The sequence below is a fragment of the Staurois parvus genome, unplaced genomic scaffold, assembly GCF_062004578.1.
Source record: "Staurois parvus isolate SC_StPar_1 unplaced genomic scaffold, SC_StPar_1.0 ptg000432l, whole genome shotgun sequence".
Classification (NCBI taxonomy): domain Eukaryota; kingdom Metazoa; phylum Chordata; class Amphibia; order Anura; family Ranidae; genus Staurois; species Staurois parvus.
In genome coordinates this window covers 590,211-615,393 of record NW_028318228.1, presented here as the reverse complement: position 1 = coordinate 615,393, position 25,183 = coordinate 590,211, and positions in this window count along the sequence as shown.

Sequence of the window (25,183 nt, the reverse complement as noted above, 5' to 3'; positions counted from 1 at the left end):
TTTTTTCAAAATTTTTGGTATTTTTTGTTAATTTAGCAAAAAATAAAAACCCCAGCGGTGATTAAATACCACCAAAAGAAAGCTCTAGTTGTGTGAAGAAAATGATAAAATTTTAGTTTGGGTACAATGTTGTATGACCGCGCAATTGTCATTCAAAGTGTGAGAGCGCTGAAACCTGAAAAATGGCCTGGGCAGGAAGGTGTAAAATTGCACAGTATTGAAACGGTTAAATCTTCAATAAATGCACAAGTTTATATGGAGATTTGGACACTTTTCTTATTCTATCAATTGAAAGGATGTTTCGTGATGATGACATCATTTTTCAGGATAATAATGCATCTCGCCATGGGACAAAAGCCATGAAAATTTTCTTTAAAGAAAGACATATAATGTGAATGTCAATGGCCTGCAAACAGTCCGGACCTCAATCCAATTGAAGATCTTTGGTGGGAATGAAAGAAAATGGTCCATGACAAGGCTCCAACCTGCAAAGCTGATTTGGAAACTGCAGTAAGAGAAAGTTGGAGCCAGATTGATGAATGATACTGTTTATCGATAGTTAAATCCATGCCTAAGAGACCTCAAGCTGTTATAAAAGACAGGGGTAGTGCAACAAAGTACTAGTGGTGTACTGTAGTGTGGTTTTCTCACGATTCCATAATATTTTCCTCAAAATTGAGTGATTCCATATTTCTTTTCTCTGCTTGATCTGCAAAAACAGTTGCAGCTGAGTACAGTTTTTTCTTTCTTTTTATTTGGTTTCTAAAGTCATGAAGGTTGGAATGTTAAATGAAAATTGTTTTGAGGCATGTCTTTGATTAGTTTTCTTTCTACACAATTAAAAATTGAATGAACATTCTCCAAGAGTGGTGATTCCATACTTTTTGCCAGGGGTTGTAGAATGACAGGATGAGCTTTTCTCAACCTCTCTAACTTGGAGGATCTCTTATATAGTTACGATGGGTATAGAATAGAATCACCCCCCCCCCCTTTAAATTGATCACATTGTGTTGCCTTGCAGCCTGAAATGAAGACAGATACAGTTTTTGTTTTATCCAGCTATATTTACTCAGTTCAACTTATAACATCCAAGTGAAAGATATAACACCAACATGTCAGGAATAAGAAAAAAAAAAGAATCACTTAGTTGGAAAAAGGATCCCCCCCCTTGTGTCAGTATTTTGTTGGACTGCCGTTTGCTTTAATTACAGCATTTAGTCTGTTAGGATATGTTCTACTAACTTTGCAATATTTGCCCACTCGTTTTTGCAAAACGAGTGGGCAAAGTAAGTAAGTTCAGTTACATTTGATGAATGATTGTTTGTGGACTGCAGTCTTTAAGTAATTTCACAGATTTTCAGTGTAGTGTATTGTTAGAATGTTTTTTTTTTTTTACTTGACAGAATGCATGTGATCAGCACAGGGCCAATCAGCTCTGTCCAGACAGAAGGTCAGGGCTTTCACATCCTCCTAGAGCAGAAAGAAAACTCCTCCTACAAGCTTTAACTAGTGCTCTGCTGAAGTCACAAGACTGCTCTAACTGCTGATGAGAAAAGGTGTTTAGCAGTTTATATTTGCTAAAATAATTGGGTTTCCATGTTCTGTGTACTGTGGGAGACCAGATATAGTAAACGCAGGGTCCTGGGTTTAGTATCACTTTAAATTGCAAAATATAAATACGTTATGTGGTATACTTAGCATATTTAACACCCATAGATGCTGTAAATGACTAAATCTTTTTCAGCAATAATAATAATGAAATTAAACAAATAACAATGGCCAGAAAAGGAATTCAGACAGTGAACATTGTAGTATTCCTTCACATGGGTGGCCAGTAGAGAAATGCTCACTTATTTTAAAGCTGAACTCCAGGAAATCTAAAGCTGGCCATACATAGAACAAAATTTGTCCAGTTCAGCAGGGACCAGCAAAGCTTCTATGGCAGGCTAATTGTACCCAAGTCACTCCACCCATCGACTTGGGAACAACCAGCCTGTCAAAATTTTCACATTCAATTACTGCCTGTGTTCTGCTGGTTAGAAAGACTCTCTGCTCCTCCCTGCCGTCAGAACACAATGGCGTTACGGGAGGCATTCTCCCCCATTAGCACTGACTGCGTTGATGGGGGAATAAAGCAATTCTCTTTCCTTCCACCTTTGGTTAAAGCATTCTACTTAACTGATCCTCCTGAAGCCTCCTCTGTGATCTCTGTGATGCTAGACCAGTCCCCACAGCCTCTAACCCCCCCCCCCCTAGGGTCCAGCAGTCTAAGGTCCTCCAGTGTCATCAAGATTGATGCAAGGACCCTAACCATGCACTGGACTTAAAGACAGTGTGGAATAATCCACTTCTGGGACATAAGGGAGTGTTGTTTGCCAGGAGAGTGGAGGATCAGGTAAGTAAAACTGCTTTTCTGCCCCCTAGACATAAATAAGCCCCTAAACCTTGAAGTGCAGTCTCAGCTCCAGAACAAGGGATGTTTTTAAGCTTCTTGTGATCCAGAATGCTCCTTTACATTGGCGATCAATGAAATGCTCCCTTACATTGGTGGTAAGTGGAGAATTGCCCTCCTAGATTGGGGGGAGGAAGATTCCCTTACTTTGGTGAATGTTGGGAGGGTCATTGAGAAAAGGGCCTCATTATATTGGTAGTCAGTTGGAAGAATGTCCCCTTACAGATAGCTAAAAAGATCCTTGGTGTCAGTGGTGACTTACCTGAGAGTCAGATATTGGTCATGGCTCAAGGGACCCCTTGCAACATCTGGAGGAACCCTAGTTGAGAAAGGCAGTACTAGATGGAATTTTGATGCATAAGGCCCAGAAAAGCAAAATTAACTCTTTTTAGAAGTGAAGACGCCTACATGAAACAACTGAAATGAAGTCTGTTTTTGTACTTTTTAAGTATATCTTACAGTCTTATTAACATCTCTCCATTCTCTGCATCCTACAGCACGGGCACAGTTTATGTTCATCATTTTTAGTTTGTCTGCAATCTATGACAGTCTTCTTAAATTAAATTTACTGAATATGGCATACCTCCCAACAGGGGTGGACTGACAACTCATGGGGCCGCCGGGCAATAGGTGATCATGGGGCCCCTGTGTCCTTGCCCAAACTCAGAAAAGCCTATGAAAAAGGTACCAGGGACATCTCATGGGGCCCCCTACTTACCCCGGGCCCTCGGGCAGTGCCCGAGTTTCCAAATGGTCAGTCCGCCCCTGCCTCCCAACCATCCCAGGCTGTCAATTTCAACAAATTTTGGCGTCTCGCATCTCTAGGATGTACAATGTATATAAGCGCATCAGTCTCCCTAAAGTGTCTACCTTTCTCAAATTCTAAAGTTGGGAGGAATAACATGCTGTGAAGCCTTTTAGTGTTTTCAAGGGTCAAAGTAATTGCCTCCTATAACCATTAGATGATGTAGCACCCTCCTAGCTTAGAGTGCTAGGTAAATATATTCTTTGTCTCCTTTTGTAATCAAGGGAATAACATTTGTTTGTCCTGGATAGGTCAATCACGTAGGGCTTTATTTTAAATGCAGAGTATAAACGTTCCAGGAGACAAGCAACAGTAATGCATTTCAGTCAAACAAGACCTTACTCATAGTTACTTGTAGAGCAGCACACCATTATTTAGTGGTCTGTCCCTCCCTTAAGGGCCAATCATTAAAAATTGCCATCATTTAAATAAAAGGGGAAGATGACCAATAATAGCTAATGCTATGCATGATCAGACAGACCTCCATACACAACACAGTGAAAAAATAATTAAAGAAAAACAATGATAAACATACACAACCATAAATACAATTATAAGTACAAAACTTAATCAAAACATGTAGTAGACACCAAAAAACCATCATTAAGAAAAAAGGCAAATAAAAAAGAGGAAAAACGGTAAACTATTTCAGCCAAGGTGCATGTCCAAATCCCATCTAAGATTTAACTCATGGGGCGATCTAGTTTGCAACCTGTGTATCCATCATGCCCCTTTTTGTAATAATATGCAATGCTTATTGCCACTTCAAGGGAGAGTCGACACTCTATCAATGCCGCAAAATCTAAAAAAGGTGGTGTCCCCAGTATGAAAATCTCTAAAATGTCTAGATACGCTGGAGATCTGTTTTGCTTGAAAGTTACTGGAATCACAAATGTGTTCTCCAATATGCGTCCTCAAAGGACGTATTGTACAGCCTACATATTGTAAATGACATATTGTAAAGGACAACCAGGTAGATGTAGTATTTTTCGAGGTAAAAAGACTAGGAGAGAGTTATGACCCCAAAGTAGGTGCTCTACGGCAGGAAAATCTGCAACCCTGTTCTAACACTGGAAGCAGATCTGGATCTACATACAAAACCGGAAGGTTCTTCTTGATGATATTCACTACCTGTTTATATTCTTTAGAAAATGTGGTACCAAAAGTAACTTTAACACATTTGTATTTAGGTTGTTTTCGGTTTGTAGCGCTGCACTGGTTTCACTTTATTATTAATTTTACCTTATATGAGATAGGGATTGTGTGCAATAGCAGCTACTAAACTGTTTATGCTACAGTATTTTTCACTATCACTACAAATACGTTTTTGGATTCATAGAAGCATGCAAGATTTTATTCATTTATTTTGGAACAAAAGTAACTTTGTTATACTCTGGTTTTTCATACTTTTTACTAGACCTGTTACATCTGTTGTTACCTAATTAATAAGTCATCATGATCTTTCTCCTCTGCAATTTGCCTGCCTCTTTCAATGCTCCAAAATGGAAAACCTCTTTTAAGTAACCTGGTTTCTATGGTACAACATTCCTTCCTAAACATTTCATCTGTAGAACAATTTCTGCGGGCTCTAATAAATTCCGGCACTGGTATAGCTTTGATAGTGTGCAAGGGATGACAACTTTTTGCATGTAATAAAGTATTACTTGCACAAGATTTGCAGAAAGTTGTAGAAATGATCTCACCTGTCTCTGGGTTACTAATTAGAGTGATGTCGAAGAAATCAATAATAGCTGTGTTGTGGTGAACTGAAGATCTAGGTAATTGTCATTCAGATAACTGATAAATATGTCAAGGTATGAACTATCCTTTTCCAGATGATCAATAGGTCATCAATGTAGCTGCCAAACCAATATAGCTGTGTACTATATGGGTTGATCTGGGAGAAGACAAAATGCTCTTTCCACCACCCCATATAGAGTGTTGCCAAAGATGGTGAAAATTTGGCATCTATCGATGCTCCGTAAGACTGTAAATAATAAACACCATCAAACATAAAAAAGTTGTGTGTCAATAAGTATTCTATGCATTGAAGCAAGTACTCTTGGAGCTCTTTTGTATAACTATATTTGGTTAAATTAAATTTGACAGCTTGTAATGCTAAATTATGGGGAATGCAAGAATATAATGCCTTGACATCTAATGTCACCCAACTCAGCCTTTCTCAACCAGGGTGCCCAGGCACCCTGGGGTTCCTTGAGGTTTCTTCAGGGGTGCCTTGGCAAAATGTCTAAGAATTGCCCATAACTTGTATACAAACCAGCAGGTAGAACAGGTCTGCCTTCTAGTTACACAAAGCCTCAGGTTTTCATTGTGCACCATTACGACCTTCTAGTTGCCAGCTTCCTGACAACCAATGACATCATCAGTTAAGGAGGATGTCGGCTGCCTGCACAGCATCCTAGTTGGACCCTCCAAAAAGTGTATTTGCTTTGGAAGAATAAATCACCGACAGCGTCCTGACAACCAATGACATCATCAATTGATAAGGAGGATGTCAGCTGCCTGCATGGCATCCTTGTTTAACCCTCCCCTGCCCCTCTCCATCAGTGCTGGAGTCACATTAGCTCAGTTAGGGAGAAGAGAAACACTGGAATACTAGTCAGCACCAGTGTGAAAAAGTATATTTGCTTTGGAAGAATAAATTCCCTCTAATGTTGGGTGTCCTACATGTGTGGATGTTGCTGCATTATATAAAACTATTACAATAGTTTTTGACAATGTAGAATGGGGTGCCCTTTTAAAATTATGGACAGTCTACAGCAGGGCTTAAAAAAGCCGCTTGCTAGCTCGCCAAATGCGAGGAAAAATTCCTCTGTGGCGCGCAGTGAGCGGCTGCAAGCAGTGAGCACAGATGAAGCATGGAGCGACTGCACCTGCGCTCCAAGCCTCATTGTGAAGCCGAGTTCCGGTTTCCGAGTTCCGGTTTCCGGCTTCTGCGACACCGCCGCCGAGGGGACAGGTGCAGAAGAGGTCCGCTCTCCTCTGCTGAGAGGAGACACCCTCTCCACCACCGTGGGGGACTCGGGGGGACAGTAAGTACTGTATACAACATGTCCTATCACTATAATGGAGTACAGGGGAGCTGGGATATACATTACTGTATACATGTCATATCACTATAATGGAGTACAGGGGAGTTGGGATATACATTACTGTATACACGTCATATCACTATAATGGAGTACAGGGGAGCTGGGATATACATTATTGTATACATGTCATATCACTATAATGGAGTACAGGGGAGGGGGGATATACATTACTGTATACATGTCATATCTCTATAATGGAGTACAGGGGAGGGGGGGATATACATACTGTATACACGTCATATCACTATAATGGAGTACAGGGGAGCTGGGATATACATTATTGTATACATGTCATATCACTATAATGGAGTACAGGGGAGCTGGGATATACATTACTGTGTACAGTTTTATATTTTGGACTATTTATTCTAATGAAAAATCTAATTTCATAAACTTTAAGGGGCGTGGTTGGGGGTGGGCCGGGGGTGGGGTTGAGGGCGGACCTGGGCAAAGTTGGGTGGGGCAACTGGTGGAGAGTAAGTTTTGTGACTGGCTAGTAGGTCTGGACTCGAAATTTTAACCCCTGATCTAGAGGCACCCCATTTTAGAATGGGGTGCCTCAAGACTGTCCATCATTTTCAATGGTGCCTCTGGACTGTCCATCATTTTTAAGAGTGCCTCAGGACTGTCCATAATTTTCAAGGGTGCCTCAGGACTGTCCATAATTATAAAGTGTGCCTTGACTGAAAAAAGGTTGAGAATCACTGACCCAACTGATGGTTGGAGAGGTTTATCAACCCATTCCCCCCAACGGTTCCAAAAGAGAACTAATGCCTGCAACTATGGGACGACCTTGCTTAGGTTGAACCCTTTTGTGTATTTTTGACAAAAAGTGAAATATAGGCATAGTTGGGTTCTGCTTAAAGAGGTAATCAGCTGTCATAGGACTTATAAGACCCATAGTAGTTCCCCTATTACTTAAGTCTTCCAGGACAGACTTAAAAGATTTAGTAGGATTTGATACAAGGAGGCGGTAAGTGAATCGGTCACAGAGTTGTCTGAGTGCTTCAGTAGAATACTGTTCTTTATTCAAAACAACGACAGCTCCCCCTTTATCTTCCCCATGGATAACTACATTTTTGGACTTCTTCAAATGTTCCAATGCTAATGTTTATTGACACGTGATATTTGGCTGACCCAATACCTCATTTTTATTCCACAACTCTGTCAGTTCTTTTTCCACAACCAATTGTAGTAGTACTTCTGGCATGGGTCGGATAACAATATTTATCTACTGATATCAAAGCACTGTTGTTTGTGCCGTGCAAACCACCAGTAGACTCTATTTGTAAATGCTCTAAATCTAATTGACTACACAAATCAGGAAAAAGAATTGACACTTCATCCGAGGCACAAGAGGACAAATCACTCGTATCCCAAGGCTCTTCCATATTCTCCCCCTTACCAAAATGTTTTCATAAAAGGATATTCCTAATAAATTTATTAGTGTCTATTAATGCTGAATATAAATGGTAAGTAGCGGAGAAGGAAGGACCCCAGGATAACAGCGACAGCTCATGTGTAGTAAGATCAATACCCGACCAATTGACAACATTATCATATACATTTAAGTCTTTTTCCTTAGCTGATATCTCCTGATGTCTTCTTCCTTGTCTCCTCCATCTTTTTTCTCGGTTTTCTTTGTTTTCTCCCTGTCCTTTCTCTTCTTGTTCTTATTTTTGGGAACTTTATAATAACTCAAGGGGGTAACGTTTTTTTTTATGTAGATCTTGCTCCCTCATGAGAGAAAACATAACTCACAGAAGCTCTGGAAGTAGATGAGGCTCTGCAGTCTGTGGTATCAGACTTTCCCGACTGAGAATCTGATGCCTCTGGAGAGCTGAAATTGACTTTCTTGAATGGTTGATTATCATTATATCTTCCTCTTTTCTTCAAAATAGAGCAGGGTGTTTTTTGTGATCTTGAATATTTCCTTTTCCACTCATGCACAGAGTTGTCACTATAACCTTCTCTCAGGAATTTTGTTCTTAGTTTCCATAATTTCATTTTATAGTTTGTCGATGATATTGTATAATTTCTTATTTCAATGCAATTAAACTGGTAAGTGTTCAAACTTCAAAAGGATTTCTTATACATTTTTATTTCGGTATTCAATTTGGCTAGGCATAATTCCTCATTCTCAATTATGGGATTAATGAGATCAAAGGAAAACTTGCTCAAAATATCATTCCATTTCTGAAGCCAAAAAATAAATTTGCCTAGCATCCTGAGCTAGGAGGGTGCTACATCAGCTAATGGTTATAGGGGGCCATGACTTTGACCCTTAAAAACACTAAAAGGCTGCACAGCATGTTATTCCTCCCAACTTTAGAATTTGAGAAAGGTAGACACTTTAGGGAGACTGCATACTTATACATTGTACATCCCAGAGATGCGAGACACTGAAATTGTTGAAATTGACAGTCTGAGATGGTTGGGAGGTATGCCATGTTCACTAAATTTAATGCTAAAGAAGACTGTTGTGATTGACATATCCAAGATGTCAGATGACCGCAGGAATGGCATGGTGAGGTCCATACTCCTCCTGGAATGTGTTATAAGGATTGCAGCACTTTTCTTATGTATTTGTTTGTCCTGTCCTGTTCAGGGTTTCACAGGCTGGGACTTTAATTGCTTTCCCCTGCCTCTGGAAGAAACGTCCAGGGCTTAGGGTGGGAGATTCAAAAAACCCACCTTAATATAATACTCCAACCAACCCCTGGAGCGGAGTGTCCAGAAGGGGGACTTGAAAAGTGATAAATAGTCTGCAGCACTGGAAAGCTTCGCCCCAGGAGAGTTCCAGAGCCTGAGGGTCTGTTGTCTCAGGCATACCATGGACTATGCAGCTAATATAGAGGTCTCCGGTGTGTCAGGGCTGAGGTCCTGAGTGGACCTTGTTAGAAGCTGATTACTGGACCTCGCCACAAGTGATCTGGGCTGGAGGACTGTCACTCTTTGAACTGTGTCCAGTGGAAGCTGGAAGGTGACAGCTGTCCTGGGGACTTGTGAGTAAAGAAACTAAACAGGTTCTTTTAACTGTGTAGTGTCCTGGAGACTGGGTACCAGCAGTTGTGAATTGGTGCAAGGTAACCAGATGCCAAAGAGACTTGCCTCATGGTCTTCAGCTCTGAGGCCTTAGACTATACAGAAACTTTGCCTCATGGTCCCCAGCTGTGAAGTAATAGACTGCTCAACACCCACAAATACTTAAGGAGAAAATTTCCACTAATTGCTGAGTACTAATCAGTTTGAAGTATCCTATGCCTGAACCTCTTTCTGTTAAAGTTTCTACAAGCAATACATCTTAAAAAGTAATTCCCTTGACCTAGACTGTGTTATTGGAGCCGGTGTGACCCCTAGTTCACATCTATGTGGCCGTGCGGGCTGCATTTTGCACGGGCATGAGAGCCCATTCATTTTAATGGACTCCCGTGCCCGTGACACGCAGGGAAAGAACATCGGTACCCAGTACGGTTGCGTTTTCCAGTGCGGGCGGCGTGCCATTAGAAGTAATGGCACCCGCCCACGGGTCCGCATTTCTCTGTGCAGGTGGTGCGGCTGCACAGATTTTTGTGCAGATCCGCAGCGGCACCACCCGCACATATGTGAACTTAGGGTGAATGGACTGGTGCTTGCAGTGGTGGGCAGCCTATGTACTTTTGGGGAAGAACCATTTAATACCAGCAGCCCTTATGGAGGTGGCTCTACATTTACAACCTGTGTCTTTCCAGGCGACATCTGAAAATTTGCGAATGCAACAGGCTAAGTCTTAGAGAATATTAGCTGTACTCTCTCAGAATTTTGTGTGCAACTGCAATTCTATGTTATATATTACTTTAGTTTTGTTACAAAAAAAACTCATGTACGGAATATGTATGTGTATGAAATAGAGCAATACACATTTTAAGGTGTGTTATGGAGGTAACTGTGCCCCGTCCATCTTTGTTACATGTTTTTACAGGTCATTGGTTTCTGAGTGGCCTCGTGTCCTGAAGCTAAGAGCTGTGAATGTAGTTGATAGCCGGAGCTGAGAGAATTTGCAGCAGGAAGTGTTCAGGGCTGTGTGTGCATTCCCTGACTATGATGTCATGCTAATGGCTAAGGGACCAGCATCATACAGGGATCTCCGCAACAGCATAGAGATGGATTCCTAGGTACATTTGAGGAAATATATTGCACCAGCCTCTGAGTTGTCTAATTTGTCATAGGATAAGTGTCTGGTACAAATCCTATATAGATTTCCTCAGAAAATCCTGAACTGAAATCCATTAAAGTGGTTCTAAAGCTTTTTTTTCAATGATAAACACATACTTACTTGCTCTGTGTAAGGGTTTTGCACAGAGCAGTCATTATCCTCCTCTTCTCAGGTCCCCCACTGGCGCTTTCCCCTTCCCCTCCCCGAGCACCCACAGAACAAGCTGCTTGCTATAGGGACATTTGTGCCTGCTCGCTCCCGAGCTGCCTCTGTGTTTATGGGACACACAGAGCATTGCTCAGTCCTGCCCCCCGCTCCCTCCTCACTGGTTGTGATTGACAGCAGCAGGAGCCAATGGCTCAGGAGAGAGTTGGGAGAGCTTCGGCTTTCATGCACATCACTGGATCAGGATTGGGCTCAGGTAAGTATGCAGGGAGAGCTGCACCTTGAAGGTTTTTTTTACCTTCATAGTGGTGGGGCAGGGATTGTGTCTTGGTGGTGGTGGTGGTGGTGGTGGGGCAGAGCATTTATAGGAAAAAAATATGAAGGCTTGCAGTGGGGGTTGGCTCACTCCCGTCAAATGTAAGCCCCTTGGGATAAATGTGGTAAGATTGGAATAGTTGGATGGTTATTTAGAAGAAATATTTCTATCAGCATAGTGACATCATCACTAGCCCCTGTGAACCTGTGAGGCTGTTTTCAGAGGGATATTTCTTTGGCACCACCTAGTATCTTACCTCCTGGAACTGCTAGTTGCCTGACTGTAATGCAGTGGTACTTTGGGTCGCTGACCAGGAACAAGTTTGCTGATATGGACTTTTTACACCACTCTGACACATTTGTTCCTTGTCAGTGACCTAGACAGTATTGACGTAAGAGGGTCAGCAAGCATTTTTAAAAGGTAGTCACCGGTCATCAGTGGCGACTTCCACATTTATTTCATTTAAGGATTACTTTAAAGATTTGCACGCCAAACTGTGCCCGCCATAATATAGGATTTATCATGTCTACATGCAGCATTGTACAGGGAATGACACTGAGCACATAGACTGCTCTTGTATTACAGCTCCGAGGGATATTTTTGAGCAGTAAAAATCTCATTTGTGAGGCATTTACAGATATTCAGTCGATCATTATATTGATTATTAGTTTACCATTGTGCATAATGTGGATTAAAACATTATCACTTCGTAGTGGTTCCACATGTTAAATTATAAGACATAACAAGTTGGGCATATTTATAGAGTGGTGAATGTGATTTTCACCAAGCATTCACAGCAGGTTAATCTTTCCCTGACCATTAAAACATTTACAGTACCTGAAGAATTCACCTGCAGTGAATATTTGGTAAATGTCACTTTCACAGTTTGATAAATGCGTCCATTACATAGAGAATAGTTGATCAAATGTCTTTTTATTTGAGAAAATAAAAAAAAAATAGAATACAAATACAAAATCAACACTTTCATTATATGAAAATGATCCTACTCCCCATAAAACATCAAGCACTTAGTGGTTTATTTATAAAAAAATTGTCATAGCCATTTACTCTGTGATTCTGCATGTACACTTCTTCTGTGCGAATTGGGCAAAAACAAAGGTTCTTTTGCTATTTTCACTTCTGAATAAATGTTCTTTTATTACGGGCAGTAGTAAAATACTGCATTATGAATGCTAGATGGAACCGAGGAACATAAATACATATGTCTTTGTAACATGAAATACCGTAGAACACGGTTTGCAATGGTTACATTTATTTGCTAAATCCCTCTAACATTCTCTAGAATTGTTACATTGTATCTAGTTACAAAGAAAAATGTATTTCCTATGCTCCACAGCTGCACCTAGGGGCCATAATGCGATATTTACTACTGCTCATAATAAAAAAACATTCATTCAGAAGAGAAAAAAATACTTTTGCCCAGTTTGTAAAAAACAAATGTACATGCAAACTTGCTGGACAAGTGACTATGCAATTTTTTTTTTTTAGAAATAAATCCTCTAGTTCAGAGCAGTTCATATTTCTGCAAAAACTAACTTCAATGTATAAAGACTAAGATCACCTTTAAAAAAATAAATAAATGCACATATTTTTGCAGGTTAAAAAAATGCATTTATTATTTTTTATCGAGCCTGCAGAGCATTGCACCTGCAATCAGGAGACCACAGGTACAATGTCATGCTCCTTACTCTCAGTGTAATTGGTACAAGTTTCTGGAGAGCAGGAGGCTCAATGAACTATGAGAGTGCTCACTATCACCATTTAATTGAGTTGGGTTGTCAGCGCCCACAGCAAGGCAAGTAATTTGCGCCCCCCAACCCCTGGACTTTAGCACTCCCTGAGTCCCTTCCTCTAGTACAGTATTAAACCCCTTATGGTACATTTTAGGATTATTCATACATATATATGTGCTCTTTGTAGTTTATTTAATAAATATACAATATATTATAATTTATTGAATATACTAAGGGAAGAATATATATTATACTGGGGGTCCTTACCTAAGAATGGGAGCCCAGGGACTGTTCTGCCTGCTTTGTGGCTGCGTACCTGCTGTGCCTGTTATAACACAAAGGGTTCTTCCACTCACAGCCTGAGCCTCTGATTGGCTGCCTGCAGTCTTTTAATATTGGTTGAGACTGAGATATCTCTTTGACTACCGTAGTGGCTGTGAGCAGCCAATCAGAGGCCCAGGCTGTAAATAATGAGCCCTTATATACAGAAGATCAGGCAGCCAATAATAACCCTGACGTAAGGTAGGGGAAATTAACTAAGAGAAACCTGAGGAGGGAAGGGCTGTCCCTTCTTGCCTCATATTTTTTTACTCTCTCACCTGGAGCAATGGGGGGGTACGGGGGCTCAGGTTGAGAATAGGGAGGACTGGAGCCCTTAATAATCTGGCATAGCAAAGCAGCCAACCATTAACCCCTGTGTATTTACGTAGGTGTTATTGGCTGGCTGCTTTCCTGCGAAGGATTATTAAGGGCTCCTTGGAAAATGAGAGGGGGGCGGGGTCAGGGAGGCGGTCTTCTCCCTTCCGGGCTCTTACTCCTAGCTGTCCTCGAGGGCCACCTTCCCGGAGCCTCCATCTCCAGGGCTGCATGCTTGCCATGTACACATGATATGCAAAGCAAGACGCTTTCAGCCTACTCACACCCTGAGGACGCTGCTGTCAGTACCGGATTTAGATCTAGGGGAACTGAGGCCTTCTCTACCTCGTTCCTTCCTCCTCCGGTTCAGGACTCTACCTCAGGACATAAAGATGGGCGGCACAGTGTCTTAGTGGTTAGCACGTCTGCCTTGCAGTAAATGGGTCATGGGTTCGATAACCGACCATGGCGCCTCCTGCATGGAGTTTGCATGTTCTCCCTGTGCTTGCGTGGCTTTCCTCCAGGTGCCCCGGTTTCCTCCCACACTCCAAAGACATGCTGGTAGGCTAATTGGCTCCTGTCTAAATTGGCCCTAATATGCGTATGTATGAATGTAAGTTAGGGACCTTAGATTGTACACCCCTTGAGGGTTAGGGACTGATGTGAATGTTCAATATGTATGTGTAAAGCGCTGCATAAATTGACAGTGCTATATAAGAACCTGAAATAAATAAAATAAAAAGGACATTACCTGAGCCACTGTATCTGGTATAGAAACACAACAGGGATGACTACAGCTGGGATAAGTCAAAGAGTCCAGACCTACAGTTGAGACCCGCAAAAAAACAAACATTTGCCAGCACAAAATCCACTCTAAACTAATTAACTCTTCTAATTGTTGATGTTCCAAAGTTGGCAGTTTATAGTAAATACCAATAAAGTCCACAATGAATGAGTGAAGTTTGTGGAGTCAAAATTCCTTGACTGCAGCCAATCAGTCCCAGGATCAGCCTAATGTACTGCTGCTATTAGCCTGTTGGTGGGGGCTGTCCAAACATTATCAATAAAGCAATTGTTGGATCCAGAAGGTAACTTTAATGAAACAATTGTTGACTTACATGTGTAAAAAAGTATCCATCTGTGATCTTGGTAGAGAAGTCCGGGCTGGATGTTGTTACCTGCACCTCTTTGCCAGAGGGTGGAGGTGGCCGGGACTGCGAGCAGTGAGATGGAGAGAATCTGCCAGAGGGGGATCACCGAGCCGCTCCCAGAGCCAGGGTATACCGCATAGAAAGTTCACTATCCAGATGGAGAGTGTGATAGACCCAACCAGGACAGGGGCTTTTGAAGGGGACTACAGGCTGGCCTCTTACCTACTGACCATGGACACTGGCATCTGAGGGGGTTCTATTCTTTGGGAGGTGTATGCCTGGGGGACCTTTTGGAGTGGTTTAGCTTCAGATTCAAGTCCATGTCTCCCCAAAAAACACAGACTCTGAGAACTGAGAACCAGGATATGGGGTTTCTGTGCCCAAACTAGCACTGACTGCTTCAACCCCCTCCTAGACTCAGATACTTTAAGCAGATGTTAATATAATTAGCTCACAACAACCTTATGCTGAAGTCTCCACCTGTAATCTGTTTATTAAGGTGTGATGTGTTTATCACTTTGTCTTTGTCTCATTGAGTTAATTGAGTCACCTATTGTTTCTGTCTGTTGGCTAGTCCTCCTGGAGGTTCCTACATGATGAGATTGGTCTGGTGTCAGGTGCTACAGAGCTTCTTCAAGGAGGATGGTAGACATCCAACAGGACATATGGCGCAGGACTAATTTATGCGCCCCTCTAAATATTGTGCACGGGGAGATGGCAATGGCTGCCCCCCCCCCCCCCCGCTATGCCACTGACTACAAGTCATCTGACGTTAGTTGTAATTCATTCATTCATTCATAGATCACTGTGAATGAATGACGCGGCCATGTAGATGAAACCCTGCACAGCTATGCTCTTTTTAAATTGGGACAGTGGGTGTGAGGAGAAGGTTCCCTGCCCGTTATCACAGCGGGAAACGGAGGGGCACAGGAAAGTGCTCTTTGGTAACATGTTACCCTTTAAAGGATATTCAGGGTGTAACATGTTACGATCAAACCCATATGGGCAAGCGGATATACTGAAAGATCTGCAGGAGACCTGCATGGCATCAGTAATCTGCTGATTGCTGGTGCAATGCTTTCCACGCTCCTGCAGACACAAATAATAAATGCACATTTTTTTACCTGCAAAAAAAAATGTGCATTTACAATTTTTTTGTAAAAGGTGAACTTATCCTTTAATGAACTTTCCATTACTCAAATGAGGCTTTGAAAGCATTTGCTCATAGAACTCCAATATAATGGTAGAAATGTTTCCGTACATCCATTACCCGAAGGGATTCTTTTACAACCTTCTACTCAATTACATTTTCAAAGCCACCAGGATTGACATGATGATTAAATCCTTATCAGGACCTTGAATTAGGTCCAAAAACACTATTTTCTAAAAGTGGGGAAGCTACTCCCATGCTATATACATATAGGATGACGGGAAAACTTTTATCACTCCTTTATGTATTTCTGTTTATTTTTATAACTCAAATAATTGGTCTGGAGTGCTGGATGACCCTGGATAGATATTGCACAGGATAATGAAATCCATCAGTTTACTTGTTTTGTCATAGTTGCAACTCAGGATGGGTGTAGTTACCTCTATTGTTCCTTAGATAATGGCAAACTCCTCAAATATCTGCGTTGGGCTGGCGAGGATCCAGCTCAGTGTTCACAGATGCAGCTGCATGGTCTGCTTACCAACACATGAATGTGATTATAGGTGGAGCCCCTTCCTTGCTGAACATAAAAGGGAACTGAAGTTGGGTCAGCATCCTGTAATTGACCAGATAAAATAACTAACAATTCATAAACTACGTACACATCTGCAACACATATGAGTGTGTATCAGTCTGCATCCAGGCAATACTTGGGTGTCATGTGTTAAAATGTATTTATTTTTGTACCACAAAATCTCACAGAAAATGGGCTCACCCTGTAACTCTGACTGTGCAAAGCAGATGTTTCCTGCCGATTTCATGACCACAGCCTTCTCCCTCCAGGTATGTGTACAGTCACACGTAGATGCACTGCACACATTTTTTTTTTCTGGTCTATGAAATGGTGGCCATACATGTTTCAATAAATGACCGATTTTTTTTTCAGATCTCTTCTGATAGGAATAATCGAATTATAGTCAACAGCCCATTCAATCGATATGCCACACATGGAGAAATGGAATTTAATTGATTAGTTAAGATACAATTGGAGTTTACATGTTCTCCCTGTGCTTGCATCGGTTTGCTCCAGGTACTGCAGTTTCCTTCCACATTTCAAAGACATGCCGGTAGGTTAATTGGCTTCTGTCTAAATTGGCTTTAGTGTGTGTATGTTATAGGGACCTTAGCTACTTGATGCCCAACCTGCAGCCCACAGGCTACATGCAGCCCTTTGGCATTTTTTGTGTGGCCCCTCCAGACACTAATCTGTGTTTACCTATTGCCTACAGCAATGATTTCTAGCAATCTCATATAGTATTTCTTCTGGCTATGACTGTCTCCTGAAGCATGTCCCCGGTCTCCAACAACTCTGAAAGCTTGTTCACAGTCTGACCATCTCCTGCAACATATCCGCAGTCTCTGACTATCTCTTGTATTATGTCTGCAGTCTCTAACTGTCTCCTGCACCATTTCTGCAGTCTCTGACCATCTTCTGTATCATGTCTGCAGTCTCTGACCATCCCCTGTATCATGTCTGCAGTCTCTGACCATCCCCTGTAACATGCGCACAGTCTCTGTCCATCTACTGTATTATGTCCACAGTTACTGACCATCTCTTGTAACATGCCTTCAGTCTCTGGCCATCCCCTGTACCATGTCTGCAGTCTCTGGCCATCCCCTGTACCATGTCTGCAGTCTCTGGCCATCCCCTGTACCATGTCTGCAGTCTCTGGCCATCCCCTGTACCATATCTGCAGTCTCTGCCATCTCTTGTAATATGTCTGCAGTCTCTGCCATCTCTTGTAATATGTCTGCAGTCTCTGGTCATCCCCTGTACCATGTCTGCAGTCTCTGGCCATCCCCTGTACCATGTCTGCAGTCTCTGGCCATCCCCTGTACCATATCTGCAGTCTCTGCCATCTCTTGTAATATGTCTGCAGTCTCTGCCATCTCTTGTAATATGTCTGCAGTCTCTGGTCATCCCCTGTACCATGTCTGCAATCTCTGCCATCTCCTGTAATATGTCTGCAGTCTCTGGCCATCCCCTGTAACATGTCTGCAGTCCCTGACTATCTCCTGTAACATGTTTGCAGTCTCTGGCCATCCCCTGTACCATGTCTGCAGTCTCTGACCATCTCCTGTAATATGTCTGTAGTCTCTGGTCACCTTTTGTATCTTGTCCTTGGGCTCTGATCATCTCTTATATCATGGACATAGTCCTTGACTATATCCTGTTGTGTGTCTGCTGTCTCTGACACTGAATATTCATTGAATGTTACATGCAGCCCTTTGGTGATGTTGAGGGCTACACATGAGCACCCCCCCCCCCATTAAAAAAGTTGACCAACACTGTAAGCTTCTTGAGGGCAGGGACTGATGTGAATGTGTACAGTATATGTAAAGTGCTGCATCCATTTTCTGTGCTATATAAATACCTGAAATAAATAAAATTAACGAACACAAGCTAGCGATCGCATCTATTTCCACCATGTAATCTCATATTCTAATTAACAGAAATATGATCCTATTATGAACAAAGAAACTTGGTGCTGCCAATCAATGCAAAAGGATTGATGTTTGTTATTCTCCTGGCTGGTTGAAGAAAAGATACAGCTATTTCATTGTTTGCAGATTTGAAAATTTCAATTGAATCACACATCAATCAGCTAATAAAGTATATAATAATAATAAAATCAAGGCGTGTATGGCCACCGTAAGCCGGCATGCCATGCCCATATGGTGATAAAACTCTAAAGAGCTGTCAGCTGGAAGCTGAGGATTCTGGACGTCTTTTCATCAATATTTTGAAGTTCAGGATCTGTCATGTATATTATACAGTATTTATATAGTGCTAAAAGGTTTGCTCAGCGCTGTACATTATAGTGGGGGACAGAACATCAGACAATACAGTAACAAGACAAAACACGAGGGGTTCAAGGGTCCTGCTCTTGTAGTATATGTAGTATTCATTTGACATGTTCCCATAATAAAATGTGTGGGGTAGGGATTGTATTCCAGGCTCTACAATACAAATTAAACAGACCCGGTTCCAGCTTCATATGTCATGTCAGAATTATGGGCTCCAGTTAGAATCTCGCAGGAAGTAATCTGTCGAGTTTGTTCTAAAATTAGAAGCAGGTGGCGGAGTTCCAGCACTGAGACACTGTCCTGATCTCATACTTAAGCTTTTATGTGATGTTAGCATTACTACAAGCACCCGGCACTAATCTATATCTACTGTGGAATGACGTATTGGCTTCCTGTGGGTAACAGTACTCCATGTACAGGCTTTCCTGGATATCCCATCTCTCCACTCAAGGAAGTGACTCAATGATTTCCCTAACCATACACATTACAATCTGATTGTACAATTTCCTTTAGGTCTAAAAACAAGTATGTAGTACAGGATCCTACTTGATTGGTTAGTTTAACCGCTTAAAGTGGAGGTTCTCCCCCCCCCCTGCAGTCTTCTGGGACACGTCATAGGTCCCAGAAGACTGCTGGACCATTCACTATACGCAGCACGTCTCACGCATGCACAGTAGATAGTTGGCTGTGCAGCTGCAAGCTGTCACAGCCAGGTGCCCACAGTTGAGATGCTAGTGCAGGGGGCAGAAGACGGAAGGAAGGGACAGCTCAGGTAAGCACATCGCTGGACCCAAAACACTGTAGCTGCTGACTTTTTTATTAAACACAAAAATGGCTGGCGCTCTTCTTCAAAGTGGAGTTCCAGTTACATTGAAAAAAAAAGTCAGCAGCTACAAAAACTCAGTTGTTCCTCGATCCCGCGGTGTCCTCCCCACAGCCCGTTTCGCCAGCCATCCGGTGTTAGCGGCGCCGGCATCTTCAGTGTGGGCAACCGGCTGTGACAGCTTGCAGCTTTACAACTGTGCATGCGTGAGTAGCACTGCGCTTTCTGAATGGTTCCGTAGTCTTCTAGGACCTGTGACGTGTCCCAGAAGACTACGGGGAGAAAGGATTGGAGGAAAACTTCTGCTTCCGTTTGCCTAGGCGAACGCAGAGGGAGTGGGTACCTGTCGATTTCGGGTTCCCGCTCCCCCCTGCTCCCCAAAAGTACCAATGCTTAACAGGGAGTGGGGGACCAGTCTTTAAAGCGGAACTTTCAATTTTGGGTGGAGCTCTGCTTTAAGATCCGGAAGATTATACCCCCTGCATGAGCAGGGCATTTTTTGCTATTTGGCACTGCGCAAATTCAACTGGCAGTTATGCGGTCACACAATACTGTACCCAAAATAAATTTATATAATTGTTTTCACACAAATAGAGCTTTCTTTTAGTCGTATTTGACCACAGGGTGTTTTTATTTTTTATTATATAAAAGAAAAAAGATAGATAATTTTGAAAAAAAATATTTTTTTTTACTTTCTGCTATAAAACATCTGCAATAAAAATATAAATAAATTCTTCATAAATATATGCCAAAATGTATTCTGCTACATGTCTTTGTTGAAAAAAAAATCCCAATCAGTGTATATTGATTGGTTTTTGTGAAAGTACAAAAACTATGGTATAGACACACACACACACACACACACGTGAAAAAGTATTCTTACCCCTTGAAATTTTTCACATTTTGTTATGGGCAGCACAGTGGTTAAAATGGTTAGCACTTCTGCCTGGCAGTACTAGGGTCATTGGTTCAAATCCCAACCAGGGCACCTCCTGCAATTGGCTCCTGTCTAAATTGTCACTAGCATGTGTATGTATGAATGTGAGTTAGGGACCTTAGATTGTGAGCTCCTTGAGGGTTAGGGACTGATGTGAATGTAGAATATATGTGTAAAGCACTGCATAAATTGACGTTTGCAACAATCTATATAACTGAATTTGTGGGGTGTTTATATTAAACTTTATAAACTAGAATTCCACTTTTATCCATGTGATCAGCTGTGTGCCCACTACCACTCACTACACCATAAGATCAGCCTAAATATATTCAAAAGTGGATCATCACTTCTTCATCACACACAATTACCCCTTCCTTCTGTAAAACAAACAGAAATAAACACCTATCAGCCCTTAAATTTAAAACCAGCCACCTAATGTTGAGTAGGTCCCACTTTTGCCAACAAAACAGCCCTAACCCTTCGAGACATGGACTACACTAGACCTCTCAAGATATGCTGTTGTATCTGCCACCAAGTCATCAGTAGCAGATCCTTTCATTCCTGTAAGTTGTGAGGTGGGGTCTCCAATGATTGGACTTGTTTTTTAGCACATCCCACAGATGCTTAATGGATTGAGATCTGGAGAATTTTGAGGAAAGTCAACACCTCGAACTCGTTGTGTTCGTCGTACCATTCTTGAACCATTTTGCAGTATGGCAGGGTGCATTTTCCTTCTGCAAGAGGTCACTGCCAACAGGGAATACCATTTTCATGAAACTGTGCACTTGGTCGCCAACAATGTTTAGGTAGGTGTTATGTGTCAAAGAAACATCCACATGAATGGTAGGACCAACGTTTCCCAGCAGAATATTGCCCAAAGCATCACACTGCCTCCGCCAGCTTGTCTTCTTACCATACTAAATTCTGGTGCCATCTCTTCCCCGGTAAGTGATGCACAAGCACCTGGCCATCCACATGATGTAAAAGAAAATGTGATTGATCAGACCAAGCCACCTTCTTCCATTGCTCCATAGTCCAGCTCTGATGCTCCCATGTCCATTGTAGGCACTTTTGGCCATGGACACGGGTTAGCATGGGCATCCTGACCGGCATGCGGCTGCATAGCCCCATACACAACAAATTGTGATGCCATTTTTTCTGATTTCAATAAAGCAACCTCAGGGACAACATGTTTACTTCCTAATACAGGGGTTAGACAAAAAATGGAAATACTACATGCTTGCGCTACTAGTAATACTAAAATGTCAGAGCTTACTGAGCTTCAAAGAGGGCAAATTGTTGGTGCCTGCTTAGCTGGTGCTTCTGTGACTGAAATTGCCAATTTTTTTGCCGTGTCAGTACAGTATCAAAGGTTATGACTTTCACGAACGCAGATGCCATACCCCTGCCCTTCTCACCAACTTGTAACAAAAGGACTGGCCAATTTCACCCTGCGCTGTCACTTACACAACAATGCCACTCTCAGCTGCACCATGCACAATGATTTTCCAGCTTGAGGGACCACAATCTAGGTGCCAGCAGCCTGAGAGCAATTGTCACTGGGTTACGTTAACTAAGCAATTAACTCTTTAAGCCACCACCACCTTTTTACTGAGAAGGAGGAAACTCACAATCTTAGCAATAACAGCTATGATTTTAGAATAAACGTCTGTAACACACACTGTCACCATGAACAGGTGTGTTCAGAGATTTATACTACAGTAGCACTCTTCCACAAATGGGGATTCTTTTAGTTTGCATTAGCACGTTTAGCCTGGGTTCACAATTGTGCGGTGTGGCATATCACATGTGATTCGCACAGAAACCGCATCGCATTCCTGTGCCAAACACATGCAAATTCTGTGCGGTGCGATTTCAGCCATACATTTTATATGGGTCAAATTGCACCACATCCACACCAAAAAGGTGCAGGACCCTTTTTTTGTCCGCACTAGATTCGGATCGCATGGGTTTTCACACCCATGCGATCCAATTCTGCACATTGCACTGTGTTTTGTGGACCCATTTTGGGGTGTTGCTAACATACACACCCGTAGTGGTTTGCATGAACGGGGTGCGATTGTGATTTGAAGATATAGTTTTCTATACGTTTTAATAACTCCTAATATCTACAGGGTACAGCCAGCTACCTGGCATATTATTGTCCAGCATGAAATTAGCTTCACAATGGATATAAATATGGCATAGGGGTGTTTGGGTTAAAAATGCAATAACTGATGACGGTGAATATGTCCTTGTTCTAGCTGTGCTATTACTATTTCATGAATTCTGAAATATGCTGAAGTGTTAGAGTCTTGGCTGCTAACCATTCAAGCAGAAATGTGGATTGGCCATTCCCTTCAGCTAAACTATTTACAGACCGGGTATGTGTTTGTTCTCTGGATTGCTCAAGCTTGTGAGGGTGACAGTTTTATTAGGGGTGTCAGACTGAAATTGTGGATTTGGTAATGGAGAGGTCTGTCTGTCCAATCAATGGAATGATAAGAAAGTCCTGTCTTCAGGTAACAGTTGTGTATTGTATAACTGAAGGAAGGAGTAGGATGGGGGGAAAGGTCACTGTACTATGCCTTCTTATGATGAAATGGCATAGGAGACATGTGACATGTACAAAATGGCTGCTACACACACAGCTATTCGTGTGCTCTGTATGCATGATCCTTTACAATGACGGCATATATCATATACAGTTTCCGGGAAAACGTCTGATAAGCATAAGCGCGGTCAACATGGTCAACTGACTGAAAGAGACAAAAGGACATTGCCCAGGATTGTGGCCCATAATAAAAAAACAACCATTGCTAAAGTGACTGCAGAGCTCAACCCGAGTCCTGAGCACTGGTTAATCTTGTAGGAGGAGTTTTCATTCTCCTATGAGGCTGCATGACCCCTGACCCTCTGTCTGGACAGTGCTGATTGACCCTGTGCTGATTACATGCACCCTCCCGAAAAAAAAAAAAACTCTAACAATGCACACCAAACAGAACATGTGCAGACTTGCCACTGCTGCTCTAACTATGGCAGATGGATTGGGGACAGTAGAAGAAGGGGAGGATCAGAGAAAACAGGATCAAACAGCCTTTTTACACAATGCATAGTATTAACCCCTTAGGCTCCACAGTGAGTATAACCAGCATGCTTTTCTTCATATACAGGCTGATTATACTGTTGTGGGTTTAGCAACAGTTTAAGGATAGTGATCATATGAAACCCTTTATTATCACCATTACAAATGTTTAGGCATTCTCATATTTATTTCTCTTGTTTGTATTGGTATAACAAAAAGTGGAGAAACATTGCCTGAAATGTGTTAGATTTGGCTTTTTGTTTCTCCACTTTTTTGTGTCATACCAATACCAACAAAAGAAATAAACATGAGAATGCCGAAACACTTGTAATTGCAACAATTTTCTGGGAGAAGTGGTGCACTATCTGACAGAAATGCAGAGGTGCCAATATTTTTGGCCATGACTGTAGATCAAGAAAGATTGCAGCCACAACTGTCAGAAGAATTGTTTGGGATACAAAGAAAAACCCACAGGTAACCTATAGAATGATATTTGAACAAAAAATGAGCTGCATGGTTGAGTTGCCAGATAGAAGCCTATACTGCACCAATGCCACAAAAAAGCCCGGTTACAATATGCCAAATAACACCTTGATGTGCCTCACTGGGTTTTTTTGTGGCATTGGCGCAGTAAAGGGTTCTTTCTGGCAACTTGACCATGCAGCTCAGTTTTGCTCAAGTATTGTCATATTGTGTTTCTTGAAACAACCACACCGTCAATATGTTTCTATTTTAAGTTCATTTTCGAATTCCTACTCTAAGTGCCAACTATGCCCCCCCGTTTCTGCTCCCAATTCTTTCATAGAAGCTGCACTTTCAGATACTGCTTTGAAAAGCACTCTCTGAAGGGTGAAGGTACATCTTTACTCCATTAATAGAGCACTTTACTTTTAGGTAAGTGAATTAGTAAGGCTTCTATGAATGGAGCAGGGTGAGGAAAGGTCAGGTATAGTCATCACTTTTGATGAGCGCCTGTGACATTTCCAGCCGATTGTATTAACCTCTTGCAGAACTGGAAGATTACAGCTGCAGGGGTATCCAGGGAGGTGGGGCAGAGGAGTAAAGATTTCAAGGAGCAGCCACCAGTGCAAGGAATACTTGTCATTCATGTGAGTCCTTGGTGCTGAGAAAAAAAAAACATCATTAAACTTCAGCTTTAACCCTTTTACTACCACAGTTGTACATAGTTTGGCGGTGGAAGGGGGGGGGGGGGGTTGTTATCTTACACACACTCTCAGTGGCTGAAGCAGCTGCAGCCACCAGGAGTGTGTGTAATCTGACAAGCCAACTGTCAGCTATCAGACGGAAGTGATCTGGTAGCTGCAGCTGTCAGGAGTATAAAACCCCCACTGCCACTGCCAAACTATGTACAATGGTGGCAGTGAAAGTGTTAAAGTGGATCACTTTCACAAACCCCCTTATATGTCACCCCCCCCCCCATGCACACAACAGTTGGTAGACCCAGGACCATAGTGGCAGATGCCACCAAGTAATGGAGAAGACCTTTATGCTACTAACCCGGAAGGAACATGTAAAACCTCACCTCCAGGTCTTGGTGTCACTTTCTCCAGCCAGTATGGCTGCAGAAAAAAATGAATGGAGTGGGATCTGCACTCCATTAGCTTTATTGGGGGATAGGTGAGATATCAGGGGTCTGAGGTCTCATTAACCCCTTCATGCCTAACAAACAAATCTTAATGCCTAAGCACAATTTTGCAACTTGTGTTAGTAAA